This window comes from Gorilla gorilla, chromosome 13 (genome assembly GCF_029281585.2).
Source record: "Gorilla gorilla gorilla isolate KB3781 chromosome 13, NHGRI_mGorGor1-v2.1_pri, whole genome shotgun sequence".
Lineage (NCBI taxonomy): Eukaryota > Metazoa > Chordata > Mammalia > Primates > Hominidae > Gorilla > Gorilla gorilla.
The window spans coordinates 64,925,230-64,943,695 of record NC_073237.2 but is presented as its reverse complement, the minus strand read 5'-3'; the positions used below and the strand labels follow the sequence as shown (position 1 = coordinate 64,943,695).

The 18,466-nt window shown below is 42.8% G+C and overlaps 1 protein-coding gene across 10 annotated transcripts in view; it reads right to left on the bottom strand.

Moving 5' to 3' along the window:
* The window catches only part of PIP5K1B (phosphatidylinositol-4-phosphate 5-kinase type 1 beta), a 303,947-nt gene extending 285,893 nt beyond the window's left edge, over positions 1–18,054 (bottom strand). For 3 of the 10 annotated variants that reach the window (XM_055350748.2, XM_055350743.2, XM_055350750.2), the window contains exon 1: positions 17,028–17,458. The gene's annotated coding sequence lies outside the window, so the exon portion shown is untranslated. Of the gene's footprint in view, positions 1–17,027; positions 17,459–17,487 lie in introns of those variants that run through there. The other 7 variants (XM_019034009.4, XM_055350740.2, XM_055350749.2 and 4 more) reach the window with 6 other exon arrangements.
* Between the last annotated feature and the right edge of the window lie 412 nt (positions 18,055–18,466).

Genomic DNA, 18,466 nt, shown 5'->3' with positions numbered 1-18,466 from the left:
TGATCCAGCAATCCCACTGTTAGGTATATATCCAAAAGAAAGAAAATCAGTATATCAAAGAGATATCTGCACTCCCCTGTTTACTACAGCATTTATTCACAATAGTCAACACATAGAATCAATGTAAGTGTCCATCAGTGGATGAATGCACAAAGAAAATCTCTCTCTCTCTCTCTCTCCCTCTCTCTCTCTCTCACACACACACACAGGAATATTATTCAGCTACAAAAAAGAATGAGATCCTGTCATTTGTAGCAACATGGTGGAAACCGGAAGTCATTATGTTACCTGAAATAAGCTAGGCACAGAAAGACAAATATTCCATGTTCTCACTCGTATGTGGGAGCTAAAAATGTGGATTTCATGGAGGTAGAGAATAAAATGATAGTTATGAGAGGCTGTGAAGGGTAGGGGAGAGGAGGGGATGAAGAGAAATTGGTTAAGGATACAAAAACACAGATAGATGGGAAAAGTTCTAGTATTTTATAGTACGGTAGGGAAATTATAGTTAATGATAATTTATTGTATATTTCAAATAGCTAGAAGAATTATAATGTTCCCAAAACAAAGAAAAATGTTTGAGGTGATATCCTCATTACCCTGATTTGATCATTACACACTGCATACAAGTATCAAAATATCACACATACCCCAAACATATCTACAACTATTATATATTATATTATATATTAATAATAAATAAATACATACATGGTAATAAATAAAATTAATTAATTAATAATTATAATAAATGAAATAAAAATAACTACAATATGGTCAGCAAATGAGCCTCCAAAGAGGAAAAAGGGGGAAAAAAAAAGTAGCAGGAGCAGCTAGAGTATAGAAAGAGCTGTTAAGGGCCGGGCGCGGTGGCTCACACCTGTAATCCCAGCACTCTGGGAGGCCGAGGCGGGCGGATCACTTGAGGTCAGGAGTTCGAGACCATCCCGGCCAACCATGGCCAGCATGATGAAACCCCGACTCTACTAAAAATACAAAAATTAGCCTGGCGCGGAGGCAGGCACCTGTAATCCCAGCTACTCAGGAGGCTGAGGCCAGAAAATCGCTTGAACCCGGGAGGTGAAGTTGCAGTGAGCCAAAATCGCACCACTGCACTCCAGCCTGGGTGACAGAGGGAGACTCCATCTGAAAAAATAAAAATAAAAAATAAAGAAAGAGGTGTTAGGTTTTGGTTGGGGGAGACAAAGCAGGCAAAGATATGATCCCTGCCGTCAGGACTTGAATCTGCTTGGAGAGATAAGCAGAGAACAAATGAAACAGAAGCCTTTAGGGAAAGTTCCCAAAGAGTCACAGGAGCAAGAGGACCAAAGAGAATGTGTGCCTGAGAAATCAAATCACTTCTAGGGAGGCAGAGTGGGGATCAGTGGGCTCAGAGAGGTCTTCCGAAACAGCAGGCTGTACGTGCTATCATGAAAATCTGATGCCATTTCCTTAAACAGAGAAAAGAAAACAATGGAATGAGCCATGCTACAGGGAAATGAAATTGCAAGTGAAGATCAAGAAGTGATCTTCTGTCTTCTTATTATACAATTTCAGGAACATTTCATTTAGTCTCATGGTTTTAATTGCTGGCAAGAGCTCATAATACTGTGTCTTCATCATGGCCTCTTCCACACTTACACACAGCTTCTCTTTAGACTCTCCACCTTCATGTCCTGTATCTCAATCTCATTCAATCTCATGCTCTCCCACAGCCCAGATGATATGACCACAACACAGCCAGTGTCTCCATCATGGACTGATCTTACAGCCACATCCTACCTGGATAGCCCCCAGGTATCTCAAATGCATGTCCAAAATAGGACTCATCATCACAGCCCTCCTGCCTCTGCTACCATATGTACGATGCCTCTACCTGGTATTCTCCCTCAGTTGAGCATCATTCCCCAATCTCTCCAGTCACTCAAGCCAAAAGCCAGAGAATCATCTACTACTACCATTCCCCAAAAATCATATCCAGGTGGTCATCAAGTCCTAGAAATTCTCCCTCTTGAATATCAAATCTACTCACTCTTCCCTATCCACACTACATCAGGTCCTTTTCATCTCTCCTGTGATTAGTCTCCCTATCTCCAGTCTCTTACCCTTCTAATTCATCCCCTAAACTATTGCTCATGTTGCCATTATGAAACAAAATATGACCTCATCACTTCTCCATCAAACTCTTCTAGTTGTTGCCTCATTGCCTGTAGAAGAAATGTTCAAACTCCTCAGTACAGCTGACAAGATGTCTATGGTCTGGCCCGATACACCTCTCCAGCCTATCTTATTCCACCCACAGCCACCCTACCCATTATCACATTGTACAGCTCCAAAATGCACTAACAAGCTTCATGATGTCATGCTTCATACGTGTTATGCCTGGTATAAAGTAAGAGTTTAAGAAATGGTAGCTGCTGTCACTGTTATACAGCTATGACAATGACAACAATGATGATGACAATGATCAACAGTCAACTACGGCCAGAATGTACCCAAACCAAAGCATTTCAGATTTCAGACATGGTAAAGGATCTAAGGATTTCCTGCCACGGCAGTGACAAAATCATTCTCTAGCAGCAGGTATTACAATTGCTTAAAGCGGGTAGATAGGGAGGTATGGAAGTTATTTGGGAAGTTTCTACACCAGCCCAGGTAAGAGACGTATCTGGAGACAGAAGTGAGAATAGAAGAGAACATTTTTAAAAAATTGGTAGCTGCACAGAGACAGAGATGACCAAAGTGAAAAGATTGCTAAAATTTCAAAGGTGGGTTAAAAAAAAATGAGGGTGTGTTTGATAAAAACAGTATTTGGGAGGGGAGGTGGACTGAATTTTTAAAAGGTGACTGCACAGCTGCAAGTATAGAGTTTGTTCAAAGAGGTAAGAGTTGGGATCAAAAAATCAGCTGAGTAGCAAAGAGACCATGGGGCGTGGGGTTATTAAATTGGTCTAGACTTTTAAAGGTGTAAAAAGCAAGAGACAGAAGAAAGACTGTAATCTGGCAACAAACAAGGCTGCTCCTCGGGGAAGGAACTTGAAGCAGTGGCAAGGCTAGATGCTAGGCTACTGAAATTTTGTAAAGGAAGGGGGAGCTCAGAAGTCAAGGGAAAAACAGTTACAGCTTAAGAATTTGTTTTTATAGCTTAAGAATGAGTTCATTCAACAATGATAATGCAGGCTGTCTTTGTGCTGGACACTGTTCTAGGTGCTGGAGATAGTGTAGTAAACAGAACAAAGTTCCTGCTCTTGTGAAACTTTACGTTTCAGTAAGGAGGCAGAAAAATGAAGAAACAAACAAAAATGTAAGGTCAGAAAGTGCTGCTGCTGATCATTTCTAAAGCTTCCAGGCACATGTGCAGGATACTTAGCATTCAGTTCTAAAATGCTTCCAGAAGTCTTTTGACATATGTGGAAAAGACTATTCCTTCTATAAAGTTTACACAAAATGAAATGATGCATCATGTTTGCATTATAAATTGTCATGTAGGAGAGGGAGTTTCTGAGAAACTGCTAAACTAAATAATGAAGCCCAACTGTACATACATCTTAAAAGCTGAATTTCCATTCTGTTTCCTATAAACAAATGTAAACAAAAGTCGTGTTTCTCTCTTAACCCTTAGCAGGAGAGACTGATTTCCCATTTGTTCCAGTTTCCATAATCTTCACAACTGAGTCTGAACAACACATCTTGAAAAAAATAAAAGGGCATCATTTAAATACAGCTTGCCACAGCAATGACACTGTTGCTTCTTTTTGTTCCCATATAATGCAGTCGTAAACCTAAGAACAGTCTGGTTCACATCACTCCTTAAAAATAAGTTAATTTTTCAGTATTCAGCTTCCTTGTTTTATTGTGGATATTGAACTTGTTTTCCAATGGAAGATGGAAATCAGGAAAATCTGGGGAACTTTGCTATGCAGTTTCTCCAAGGAAAAGAGAAATGCAGTAATCTATAAGCTTTAAAGGCATAAAGCATTGCAAATAAAGCTGTTACCAAAATACTCATCAATTGCCACTATGTTTAACTTAAATGAAAAAGTCTATGAAATCCTGCTTTAGACCATAATATAGTAAACACATTATCAATATGTTATAAAAAGAAAGAAAAAAGAAAGCATGCCTATCACAGCCTGAAAAGGTATCACTTTATCTGAACAACCCAAAAACAGGGCAGAAGAAAACATGCTATTGGCTAATGAATGAAGCGAACAAGAAAGAACTAAAGCTTGCTTGCTTTACCAGTAGAACTCTTGAAGACCTCCCTCAAAAACTACTTTTGATCCTTTTTTAAAATTTCAGTTTCAATGGATAATATGAGTCTATCTGGCAAACACATTTCAGACAGTACGGTTATCTGGTTCCCAAAATCACAATGGACTTTCAATAGCCAACAATGAGTGAAGGGGCTCACTGCTGAGAGCCACAGAAGTAGGGCCAAAAAAAAATTATCAAGAAAAAGCAGACGAGATTTTAGAAGACAGCAAAGTAGGGCCATTTGGTTTAGGGGCAAAGAGCCTTGCATTCCTGAATGAATACTAAATCTATCACTTTACAGTAGCATAAAAGATACACTCTGTTCTGTATAATCTTTTAAAGAATCAGGGACAGATGAGACAATGTTGGGAAAATTTTCTGTACAAAACTTGGCCATAATAATTGCTGGCAGTTAAAGGAGCAAGCAATCAGGAAATGTTTTCTAGAAGTAAAACAGCCTGCCCAAAGGTTCTGCATGCCAAGGGTTCCCTATTTTGAGCCCCTTCAATTTTGTGCTTGAGTGGCCAATGAAAACGAGCAGGCTTAATGTCTGAAGGAATTTCAGGAAGAAAAAAACTACACTGTCAAATTATTCTTCACATATTTTTAAAGTCAGAGATTGTTTTCCTTACAGTATTTAGGTTCTTACTAAAATAAATTAGTGTGAACTTTAGGGTGAGCACTACAGGAAAAAATATAGATATTTCCCAGGTTAAAGGCCATGTTTGATGATTGAAGCTTACGTATGTTTTATGACAGACAAGGCAGCCATCTGAGTCACTTCTGTCCAACTCAAAGTTCTATCATATGTCTACTCTCCAAGTTTTACTATGCCTTCTTGATAAATTAAAACTTTGCAAGGGGAGTCTTTAGGGGGTTTTAAACTCACAACTTTCTGTGGTTTCATAGGAGTGGACAGAGCACTATATGTGGAGTCCTGTCAGCTCCTCAGTAAATGCACACCTCTAGGCTGACACACAGCATAGGCAGTGCCAGGGGGATGGCAGATTGCACTCATGCTTTCTAAATAAATTGCAGGTCTCTGCCCTTCAGAAGGGAGTAAAGTCAATTCAGTGGCTCATGACCAGTGTATGGTGGAAGGTGGAGTTGGGAGGGAACACAACAGAAAATAACAGAGGACATTTCATGTGGTATGGCTAAGTACTGTTTCATGAAACCTTTATTTCTGTTACATTTATTATTTATATCTCTATGTATATACTAGGTTTCAACACAGGATGTGTTTCTTATAGCACACTGACTGGGCTACAAAGGACTATCCAAGGTACTGAATGTGTCCCCCTCAAAATTCATATCAAAATCCTAACCCCAAGATGATGGTATTAGGAGGTGATTAGGTCATAGGGTGGGATTCGGGCTCTTATAAAGGAGATCCCAGAAAGCTCTTTCTCCCTCTGTCACATGAGGGTACTAGAAGAAGTTTGCCATCTGTAAGCTGGAAGAGAGCCCTCTCCAGAACCTGACCATGCTGGCACCTGATCTTGGACTCTTAGCCTCCAGAACTATGAGAAATAAACTGTTTTTGTTTATGAACCACCCAGTTTTTGACACTTTGTTACGGCAGCCTAAACCACCTAAGACAAGTTGGTATTTTTTCTCTTATTTACAGTTCAAGTTTGACTAACTGGAAAACCTATGTGCAAAGATTAAATGCAAGCTTGGGTTATGCCAACTTATATTAACCAGTTTTTATAGGATGCTACCGTCCAGTCTCTTATTCTATTCTAAAAATACCTGGATCATAAAAGAGAATTTTTTTTTCAGATTTTAGATTCAGGGGTTACACATGCAGGTTTGTTACCTGGATATATTGCATGATGTTGAGGATTGGGCTTCAATTGAACCCATCACCCAAGTAGTGAACACAGTACCTGATAGGTAGTTTTTCAACCCTTACCTCCCTCCTTCCCTGTCCCCTTTGGAGCTCCCAGTATCTACTGTTCCCAATTTTATGTCCACGTGTACCCAATGGTTAGCTCACACTTATAAGTGAGAACACACGGTATTTGGTTGCTTCTGTGTTAATTTGCTTAGGATAATGGCCTCCAGGTGCATCCATTATGCTACGGAACATGATTTTGTTCTTTCTTATGGCTGCATAATATTCCACGGTGTATATATACCACATTTTCTTCATCCAGTCCATCATTGATGGTCACCTAGGTTGATTCCTTGTCTTTGCTATTATGAATAGCGCTGCAATGAACGTGTGAGTGCAGGTGTCTTTTTGATAAAACAATTTATTTTCCTTTGGGTATATATCCAGTAATGGGATTGCTGGGTTGAATGATAATTCTATTTTCAGTTCTTTGAGAAATCTCCAAACTGTTTTCCACAGTGGCTGAACTAATTTGCAAACCAACCAATCGTGCATAAGCGCTCCCTTTTCTCTGAACCTTGCCAGCATATGTTATTTTTTGACTTTTTAATCATAGCCATTCTGACTGGTATGAGATGGTATCTCATTGTGGTTTTGATTTGCACTTCTCTGGTGATTAGTGATGATAAGCATTTTTTCATGTTTCTTGGGCACTTGTATGTCTTCAAGGAGAATGCTTTAGCCTCCAACTAACTTCTTCTTTAACAACTGCTTCCCTCTTACATAATTAGGTTCTATTAGCCTTTATATTTAGAATAAATGTTATATTCTGTGATGGGAGAGATCAGGCAAACCTCTTTAAGTCAAGTTATATGGTATGGCATCCCTTTTAAGTTGAAGCCATATAGTTCTCCATAGATGTGCAGAGCAAGTCAGATGTAACTGGCTGTATCCTTGAAGACAGGAATTCTTTTCAGGACAACCCCCTTTCAACCGCATGTCCATCTTCTTTCCTCTAAATAATCATTCCCATTCCTTCGCATCTCTTGCTATGCTTTCCTTCCTTTTACTTTTACAATTCTAATTTTTAAAATAAGTAATCCACACATATAGGTCCAAATTCAGAGGTACAAATAAATATGGGATGAAAATTCCCCTCCCATCCATGCCCCTCAGCTAGCCAATTCATCTCCCCAGAGGCAAACAAAGACACTAGTATCTCAGGTATTCTTCCAGAAATATTTTATATCATGCCTTTGGGGCAACCTTCCTTGGGGATAATACCTGCAGCTACCATTATAGAAATGCGGCTCATGACAGGTGAAATTAGGCAGTGGTAATGAAAGTTGAAGATCAAGTTCATGGACAGGATCGGCAATATGAAGTGGTTCATTCATGATCTCTGTGCATTTCCTTTCTTTAGTGGGAATTTACAAAAAGGATTTTTTTAAGGTAAAAGTATTGGTATTCATTTACTTATTCACTCAAGACAATTCTACATGTGCCGACACTATGGGGATGCAATGGGCCCTGATGATTAGCAGCTGGTGGAGGCGAGGAAACTAGTCAAATAATCATACTGTTGAAGCCCTCCTGGAGAGGGAACCACTGGTCCTGTCCTAGACTGGGGATGGGTGTCCAAGGCCTCCTTTCAAAAGTAACCTTAGAATTGACCTGAAGCGTGGTTGACCAATGCTGAGAACACTCCAAAGGGGGCAACGAGTGTGCTGCACAGAGGGTGTGAAGCTGGCAGGTGCAAGTGTGGCTCAGAAACAGCAAGGGGCAGAGTGGTGGATCTGAGACTGGAGTGGCAGCAGGACCAGGACCGTGCAGGGCCCTGGAACCTTGTCAATGACCCAGATCTTCACTCCAGGCACAAAGGGAGGCCATTGAAGAGTCTGGAGCAGATCCCTGTGTTTCTCTCTGTCCAGCACCCCCAGCCCCAGGCCCCACCCCTTGGTCAGGAAGTTTTTCCTGCACCCATGTCAACTGGTTCCTGTTATGAGGAAATACAGAGAGAATGATTTTGAGTCATGTTTCTTTATCTATCCTGCCAGTTATGCAAAGCAACCCAGGCCTTTTCCTCAAAGCTGCCAGGATAAGCCACAGTCAACAGTCAGAGACAGGTGCCTTTTGGGAGAGGCTTAGATTTTATTCCTAGACCACAGGTGGTGAATTTCTCTGCTATGGTGGCCACAAATGTGATGTTGCAGGGTCCTGGGGGAACTCAGGGGCAGTGTATAAGCAACTGTGGAAGTAGAGCAGTCTTTGGTTCTTTGTTGGAGTGAGTGGAGTGCACCTTGGGAACTGCCGGAGAACTCTTAAGAACTTGGTATTTGCGGTAGGGTTGGGTAAGTCCCTAGAGCTACACTGGAGTTTCCATCCTGTTCCTTTAAAAGTAGTTGACTGTAGTTATGAACCTGCCTCTGACTGGACTCCAGGAGAGCAAAAACATCAGGATAGAAAGCTACTTGGAAAAACAAGTCCTCAGAGGCTGTCCAAGAGCTCAAAAGGCCACTGAGGTGGAGAGCCCTGGGGCCAGAATTTGTGTGCTTCCGTGAGGGTTTGGCGGGGTACAGGAAGTAGAGATCTGGCCAGCAGAGCCTCAGGTGCCCTCCAACCATCACAAGTGCCCTGGTTACAATATGGGTAATGGATTCTAGGAGACCCAGAGTGGACTCAGGATACCAGAGAGGTTCTGGCTCAGTCCTGCAGAGAGACAAGAAGTTGGGCTAGGATAGAATCCACACAAATGATGAGAAGCAGATGGAATGGGAAAGATATTCAGGAAGCAAAATCAATAGACATTGGTGATGGATTAGATGTGGTGTGTGCAAAGGGTGGAGCCAAGGATGGCTCCCAAGTTTCCGATTGTGCTACTTGGTGACTAGCGGTGCCCACGACAGAGCTGGGAACCTTGCAGGAGTATCAGATGTGGAGAAAACAGATCATGATTCTGGTTTTGAACATGTAGAATTTGAGGTGCCTTTGGGACATCCAAGTGCAATGTCAATTATGCAAACTAGAGTTCAGAGAAAGACTTAGTTTGGAGATATAAATTTTAGATTTGCTTATGTTCTCCTTTTTAAAACTCTTATTTCAAAACTATACTTTGAGGTGCTACACCATGAAACAGAGAAAAAGAGTATGGGCTTCATAGTCGGAAAAGCCAGGGCTAGAACCTTCGTGCCATCCCTTACTGGTTCTGTGCTCTGGTACAAGTTACTACTAACCTGACTAGGTTTCCATTTCCTTCTCTTCAGTGAAGAAATGCTGCAGCTTGGAAGCACATGGTGATGAAAAGAAACAGCACTTGAGAAGTGCCTGGAACAGAGTAAGCTCTCAGCACAGTCAGCCTCCTTGACAGCCAGGACCATGTTTATATTAACACTTTCTGTATACCCCATAATACCCATCACTTGGCAGGCTCTGTGACTACCAAAAGTTTTTTTATATTGTATCTGAAGTCCTAGATACCCAATCTATTCACAATACTTTGCTCTCCTGTGATCCGCACAGTTCTGAGAAAAGCCAAGACTGGCAGAGGGAGAATTTTTCATTTCTCCCCTCATATTTCTGAAGGAGCAGGCAGATAGCACTCCCTCAACACATCCTGGGTTTACCTGGGAATACTGAACACTTCAGGAGGCTTATACTTGGAGCAACAGATTTACCATGTACTGGCAATATTGGGTATGCAGCAGAATCACCTGAAGGCCTGTCCTCCATCCATAGAGTTTATCTGCATTTCTTTTCTTTCTTTTCTTTTCTTTTCTTTTTTTTTTTTTTTTTTTTGAGTCGGAGTTTCACTCTTGTCGCCCAGGCTGGAGTGCAATGGTGCGATCTTGGCTCATTGCAACCTCTGCATCCCGGGTTCAAGCGATTCTCCTGCCTCAGCCTCCCAAGTAGCTGGAATTACAGGCACCTGCCACCATGCCCAGCTAATTTTTGTATTTTTGGTAGAGATGGGGTTTCACCATGTTGGCCAGGCTGGTCTCAAACCCCTGACCTCAGGTGATCCACCTGCTTCGGGCTCCCAAGGTGCTGGGATTATAGTTGTGAGCCACCGCGCCTGGCCTCATCTGCATTTCTAACAAATTCTCAGGTAGTGATGACTCTGTTGGTCTAAGGACCGCACTTTGAGAGTCACTGCCCTGGCTTCTTCCACGGTATTGGGACTGTTGATGTAGCTGATGTTCAAATAAATACCAGTTCAAATACCACCTTTATGTGAGGCATCATAGGAATTGCCTTGTATATGAACACCAAAGTGTCTTAATTAGGAATGAATATGTTTATGATTTAGGTACATTTAGAGCCCATTTTAACAGTGTAGCAACGTTTTGTTTTGTGCTTGATAATTTCCTCTTCTTTGTTCACTACTATTCATTTCTAAGTAAATGAAAGAAATCAGTCTTTAAATAGAGACAGTGTTTTCTTAATAATCATGCCAGAATTTATCACCTAAACAAGTGTTTTCTCATCCTAAAGGGTTCGGTCATCATTGTAAAGGAGCTGCCATAGCTAACATGTAAGCACTGTCCTCTCAGTCTGATTCAGCTTGAGTAACCTAAATGATGGCCCACTTCATCTTGACAAGATGGATGGGGCTTATTCATGTATTCATTTAAATATTTACTGAAGACCTACTATGTGCCAAACACTAGAAAAACAGTGTTATGAACCATGGCCTCTGCCCTCAAAGAGTTTATAATCTTGAGTTGAATGTGAGTTTGGACACAGGGAAACAAGTGAAATACATAAATGAATAAGTATCCGTGTTAATCTGTTTTTGCATTGCCATAAAGGAATACCTAAGGCTGCATAATTCATAAAGAAAAGAGGTTTTATTTTGGCTCACAGTTCTGCAAGCTGTACATAAGGCACAGTGCCAGCATCTGCTTCTGGTGAGAGAGGGCCCCAGGAAGCTTACAGTCATGGCGGAAGGTGAAGGGGGAGTCCATGTAAAAGAGGGAGCAAGGGAGGGGTAGGAGATGCCACACGCTTTGAAACAACCAGATCTCATGTAAACTCATAGAGCAAGAGCTCACTCATTACCATGGGGAGTGTACTAAGCCATTCATGAGGGATCCATTCATATGACTCAAACTCTTCCCATCAGGCCCCACCTCTAGCATGGGGAATCACATTTCAACCTGAGATTTGGAAGGGACAAACGTCGAAACTGTATCAGTATCCCTGTGACAAGTGAACAAAACATATGGAGAAGGTCTCCTTTAGGTTGGAAGGACAGAAAAGTCCCCAGGAGGAGGTGATATTTAAGCTGATTAACTTAGAGAAGCTTAAAGTCCATTCTTGTCTCTGTACCCTGAACCAAACTCACTATTAAGCCACTCTGGGCATTTGAAAACTATGCTTACTGAATACTTTCAAATAAAAACAGAATATATTTAATATTTATTTTTCTCCTAAAGAAGATAAATAATGCAAAATTATTCCTAGGCATTTTGGTTAAAAAAGTTGTAGTATAGTGAATAAATATAATTTATGATTTAAAAAAAGGACTACTATAAACTATCAACATTAGTATCTATCAGACTGCCTAATATTTCTAAAATGGTTTGAAAAATAATAGAATCATTAGAATAATTATGGAACATCCCAAGATTTTGAAGAGTGATATTCATTTGGATATATAAATTGTTCAGTAAACACTTATTAAATCCTCACCATCTGCCAGACACAGTGCCAAGTTCCAAGAATACAAATATAAATAAAACATGATGCTTAACCTTTTCCATTGACAAATATTTGCTGAACACCTATGATGTGCTTACTGCTCCCTCAAGGAGGTCGTTGCATTGCTTTTTAATTGTTGTTGCTGTTTTGTTTCCTTACTTTATTACCAAACATATGATCAAGTGATCCACAGAGCACAATGATGGGCATGGTTTAAAAAAGAAAGAAAAAAAGTGTATATTAAATTAAAAACCCACTATGAAACATGTTGAATCCACTGCATGTCTTAAGTCTGTCTATGAAGCAAGGAAAGCACATTTTTATGGCTCGCTCTAATTTTATCCTCCCCCACAAACCCCTTGCTCAGCATGACTGAATGGTGAAGGCTTAAATATCACCTTTTCTCTTACAAACTGAATGAACTTTCTGCAGTCCTGTCTGAACTTTAGTTCCAATTCAAGATAATTATAATCTCTGGACCCCTAGTACTTACAATTCCAACCCTTGCCTGAACTTCCACTGAAAGACATATACACCCATTTTAAAACCAGGAGCAATACCAAACACTCAATGCTTTATATTTCATTGCAATTTCACAATTGATTTTCTAAAAATATTAGAGAAAATGAGTCTCAAGAACTTACTGTGCATCCATCATGTAAATTACCCAAACGTTACATATTCATTGTTTATTGAGTCCCATAAACAATACAGAAGACTTCCTACAAGAACACACACTTCATGTTGTTTATTCCAGTGCTAGTTTGTTTTAACTTAAAATGATAATACCAAGGCACTGTCAGCTTACTGAACATGCAACCTTGTCCCAATCACTCTGTTTCAAATCTTTCCAAGAGCAATCTAGTTTGGGCAGGATTCCTGTGTTTTCCTGTGTGATCATCTCCTTTATATACCTCTGATGAAGCGATACAGAAGTAAATACAATTGAGAATAGAATGTACAAAACCAAGCCTGTTTTCCCTGACCTAATCTTATATATTAAAAGGAACCTGACTGAATACAATTCTCTGTCAATAGCAGCTGATTGTTTACGACACAGTACCACAAAAATTCCATTAAGTTTAAAGTTGATTTAAAAAAAATAAATAAATAAAACAGAAGCCTAGGTTTCCTCCCACCCCAGTTCTCTGGCACTCAGCAAAAAGTAACACATCCTGCTCTATTGATAAGACCACAAATGAACAGTAGAGCTACATAATGTACAGTTCTAACTGGCCAGCTTCTAAAAAAAAATGAAGGATTCCTTCCAACTCCCATTAATGCACTTGATACAAAGAGAACATGTTTCAGCAACAAATACATTCAGGACTTGATGTTTTACAGAATCTACTGAACGCTCTGGCCATAGGGGGAAAAAAAAATTCCAGGATATTAAATGTTCTGACTCACCATCTAACAGAAGTACAAGCAAAATGCAAATGCAAATTGAATGTATACATATTTATGACTTTACCAGCTGCATGACAAGGCTACCTTTGGCTTCTGGCTTTATATATCAGGAAGAGAAGTTGAGAATACCAGCATACATTTGTGTTTCTTTTCCTTTCTTTTCTGAGACAAGGCCTTGCTGTGTCACCTAGGCTAGAGTACAGTGGTGCGACCATAGCTCACTGCAACCTTGAACTCCTGGGCTCCAGTGATCCTCTCACTTCAGCCTCCCAAGTAGCTGGGACCACAGGCACGTGCCACCATGCCCAGCTAATTTTTTATTTTTGTATAGATGGGGTCTTGCTATGTTGCCCAGGCTGGTCTCAAACTCCTGGGCTCAAGTGATTCTCCCACCTCGGCCTCCCATGGGATTACAGGTCTTTGGTTTCTATTTGAACAGTTTCCTCTCTCCCAGCACTGACTGGAGCAAAGTATTATTTCTGAGTCTGGTGATGCACATAAGCCAGAAGAATCATAGTGAATAGATAAAAACAAACATTTTGGCCGAGCGCAGGGGCTCACACCTGTAATCCCAGCACTGTGGGAAGCCGATGCATGTGGATTGCTTGAATCCACGAGTTACAGACCAGCCTAGGCAACATGGTGAAACCCTGTCTCTGCCAAAAATACAAAAATTAGCCAGGCATAGTAGTGCGTGTCTGTTGTTGCAGCTACTCAGGAAGTTGAGGTGGGAGGATTACCTGAGCCTGGGGAGGTTGAGGCTGGAGTTGGGCCACTGCACTCCAGCCTGGGAAACAGAATGAGACCTTCACTCAAAAAACAAAAAAAAAGTAAAGAGAAAAAAACATGTTATTTTTAATGGCATCTGCTTGGGCAAGAAAACTTAAACATATAAATGCTAAACCATTTGCAAATGTACTAACTCTCTAATAATGATAGTAAACAGAAGTTTTCTGTTAATCTCTATGATTTCTAAAAGTCAAAACTGTACCTTCACCATAGAACTCCTGGGACAAACTTGAATATGAACCTTCTTAAGAATTCCACATTCATCTTGGTCCTCCTGCTATCATCTTTGTGACCATAAGTAAGTCAATTCACCTAAGTTTTAGTTTTCTTACCCATAAACGGTACTTCTAAACTAATTTTTAAATTCTTTATCAGAAGGAAACATACATCAATCCCCAATATAAATTGCAGATCCATTAATAATATTTAAGATCACTATATTCTTTATTATCATTCTTCCAAACATAAAAACACTACTTGTCTGTATATAAAGAGGAGGAGTAGAAAGAGAAGATAGTTAAAAGGAACAGAAACTAGGTTGGTTTTGTTAACTAGGTTCTCCCTCTGAAACCACGAGACAGTATTAGCATCTCCTGAAATTTATTCAATACCCTGTTTTAAAAACAGAATGGTTGGTTTCCCCATCTCAAGACATACCCTTTCATAAAATGGGACAAGTCAATTTCTAGGAATGTATCTTTCAGCAGCTGTAATACTAACAACTAAAGGGGTGGGGGGGGCAAACAAAAGAGCATAACATAGATGACATGAGTCTACTGTCTAGGGAGAAAGAAAAGCTCTTCCCTATATGATGCATTCAGAAAAGAGAGCAACAATGGGCTCTGTACCCGCCAGCTTCAGGAGGCACATGCCTGTAGGCAAATTATCTTATGTGTTGGGAATTTACATGGTAAGATGCTTTCTATGTTTTACAGCATATGTTTTCCTTATGAATGACTTCATTCACCCCCTTCATTAATTCAACAGCTATTTACTGAGTACTTACTTTATGCAAACCATAAACCTAAAAAAAAAAGTTATGAGCTTACAATTAGAATATTCAAGTAAGCCCTGACATGTACTTTACAGTACTTTAACCCCTCAGAATATTTTCAAGTCAAACAGTAAACTAAACAATATACTGTAGATGCTAAGCTAAAACACACTTGTTAAGTTTCATTCCTTTGAATGAAGTGGTATGTAGTAAAGGTGGGAAGGGATAAACTAAAGGTGAAAGAGTAATTAGCTAGGTCTCTTAGGTGATGTAGGGTAAAAAGGTGTCCTTCCTCTAGAGAAAATGATAACATTGGATTACAAACAAAGTTGGAAAGAAAAAACATAATTTCATACAAACGTTTTGTTTTATATGTGAGACACTTGAGACTTGGAAGTGATATGATGGCCCAGGTCATACAGCCAAATGTAGTCCCAGAACTAGAACCCAGGTCACTGGGGGCATGCTTAACAGTCCTTTGTGTATTGCAGTTTCCATGATGTGTCCTCATTGCTATCAGAACTGAAATGGTGGCAGAATACACAAAGCAATGGACTGGACATCAGAAGATCCAAGTTCTAGTCTTGTAAATGCCACTAAATGAGATGTAAATCCATGGAAAACTCCCACTGCTTGTCTAAACCTCAGTTTCCTCATCTGTAAAATGTAAACAGTAATTTACAGTGAGACTATGCAGACCACAATAAATGCAGAAGAACTCTGCCATTTAAAAAACCACCTTATATAAGTACAGAGCAGGCACCTGGTTATGACAGAAAACCTAACTGTGATTCTAATACCAGCACTTGTTACCTTGATAAATCTCTGAATCTGTGAGCCTCATGTTCCTTCTGTGTTTACATGGTAAAAAGTCTTTGCCCTGCCTCCCTCAGAAATGTTAGGAATTAGGTGAGAACACTCAAAAGAATTTACAAATTGCAAGACACTGATGCAAATGTAAGGTGTTATTATTAAATCTCTCTAGTCTTAACGTGGACAAAAATGTAATGTGGTTCTATCATTTAGTGCTTTACAGTTTTCCTTCTCAGGTAAGATGTCATCATACATCAGTCTCAAACTCACCAGCTTTCTCATCAGTCCTCATAAGTCTCTGCCCACAGGCCCATATCAGAACCACCGTTTCCCTCCGCTCAGAGATCACACATGAAACTCACTCAACCTCCCACTGGTTTACACTTGGCCGATTAAGGTTTTTTCCCAGCGTCTCCTTTCAGCTGGCAATGCTCTAGCAAAGCTTCCATGAACACTACCCTACTTCATCACATTAGAGTCCTAATGAAACCAATCCTTACTTCATCACATCAGAGTCCTAATGAAACCAATCCTTTCGCCTTTCTCCACTCCAACAGCTGCAGAACGCTTCAGTCTCTTCGCAAAACAGGGGAGAAGTCTCTGGCTGAATGTGCTTCATTAGAGGGACAAAAGGGGTTCCCCAAACCGAGACTCAGAAGTACTGACACAGAGACCGTTTCTTCCTTGCACGAGATTAACACATTCTGAGGTCCTACCGGTCCCTTAAGGATCATTCACCTTAAAGCTAGGGCCTCCTGCATCTGAGAATATCACAGAGAGGTAGTGATGATAGTGGGTGTTATTTCTGATCTGTAACACGCTCCCTTTAAAAAAGCATCAGAGTAACTAGGATTGCCTTGTTCGGAGCCCTGATTTCAGTAGATTCGATGAAAGAATTAATCAATCTACCCAAACAACTTCTCCGGAATAGGTTTCTACCCAACCACGCTGGGCACCAGACAAGAGAGCTGGGGGTTGGGGGGGATAAGAAATGACAACACGCTCATCTGCATAGATGCCAGATAAGCAGACATTTGTTGTCTTCTATTCTGGCGACTCCTGGCACCGGCATAGTAAATCAAACCCGGGCATTCTCCCTCCCCAGTGCCCCTACACTCCCAGCCCCTGCCCCAGATGTTGAAGCGTCACGTTGACCAGGCTGGGGGAGAAAGCCTGGGAAACGCAGAAGTCTGTTGCTGCATTTAGACTGGAACCACACCGCACCTGTTCAATCCGGCTCCAGCGCCAGAAATGAGCAGAACACCAACTCGCAAGCCCCTCTTGAGATACCAGGGCGCCTAACAAGTTCACCGCTGTTTCGTACCGGGGGAGGGTGGTGGGAGACCTTTCCTTTCGCTGCCAAACTCTGCAGGTTCCCCTGAAAAGGGGAGAGTACTCCTATTTAAGTGAACCCAGAGTGATCTCCGAGTGTCACTGCGGCCCCGGGGATCCGGGTGACGAGCGGGTGGGTGTCCGTTGGGAGCGCGCAGCTGTGGCCCCCGCGGAACGAAGGTCCGCTTCGGTGGCCACGGGCGCCCTCTCCACGTCACCCCCAGCACAACGCAGACAGGCAAAGTGGAAGGGTAGAGAGACCGACGGGTTTCAGCAGAGATGCAGAGCCCCCAAGCGCGAGCCCCTCAGAAGGGTCTAGTGGGAAGGGGCCGGGGACGCACAGGAAACTTACCTCACCCGGGCAGCATTCGGGTGCCTCCGCTACCAAGACCAGTTGCGCCACAGTCTGCAAGTTATCGGGACGTTGTCGCTTCCCCACAGCGAAGGGAGAGCAGTGCAGGCGAGGGGCGGGAGGGGCGGGAGGGGCGGGAGGGCGGAGGGGGCGGCGGGCGGGGCCGGGGCCGGGGGCAACGCTGGGGGCGGGCAGGTGCCGGGGCTGGAGCCGCGGGGCCAAACTCGCTCCGGACGCGCCTTGGCGGGGGCGCGCGGCTACGAGTGTGCAGTGCGCGCGCGCCGCGGCGAGTGTGTGTGTCCCCGCTTTCCCCTTCCTTCCCCGCCGGTCCTCCGGCCAGACGGAGCAGCGAGCGGCCGCCAAAGCCCAGCAGCTCCGAGCGGCTCCACTGCCGGGCGCAGCCTCGCCGCGGCGCGTTCGGGGACCGGGAACCGGGGACCGAGAGGAGCAGCAGCGGCGCCCCCCGGGCTCGGGCGCGGGTTCCCGCTTGGTGCGCGCCGGAGTCGGAGCGAGGCGCAGAGAGACCGGCTGCGCGGCGGCTGCCGCGGCTGGGGAGGCTGCAGGCCCCGCCTGCCGGCCGCCCAGGCTCTTCCCCTTTTCTCTCCACCCACTTGCCCCATCCCCGCAAGCCCTGCAGCGAAGCCAGACCGGTTTGCAGCACCGGCAGCGACAGCGGCCGGAGCTTCAGCCGCAGTGGGCTGGGCGTCTCAGCCGGTGTGTGGGGACCGGGCGCCTGTCCCGCCGCCGCTGGCCCAGACTGAGAGCGGGGTTGGGGTGGGCCCCTGGAATTGGCGGGTGCCTCCAAGAGACTCCAGGGGTTCCCGGCCGTTCTCAGCGTCTTGAAGCCCTGCGAAACAGGGCTGTGGGGATAGGGCGTCCCCTTTCCCCAGGCCAGAGAACTCAGCTACGCCTGGTCGCCCGCCTGCTAGACTCTGCCTGAGGCGGCGAAGCCGGCACTTGAGCGCAGGCGCCCCCTTCA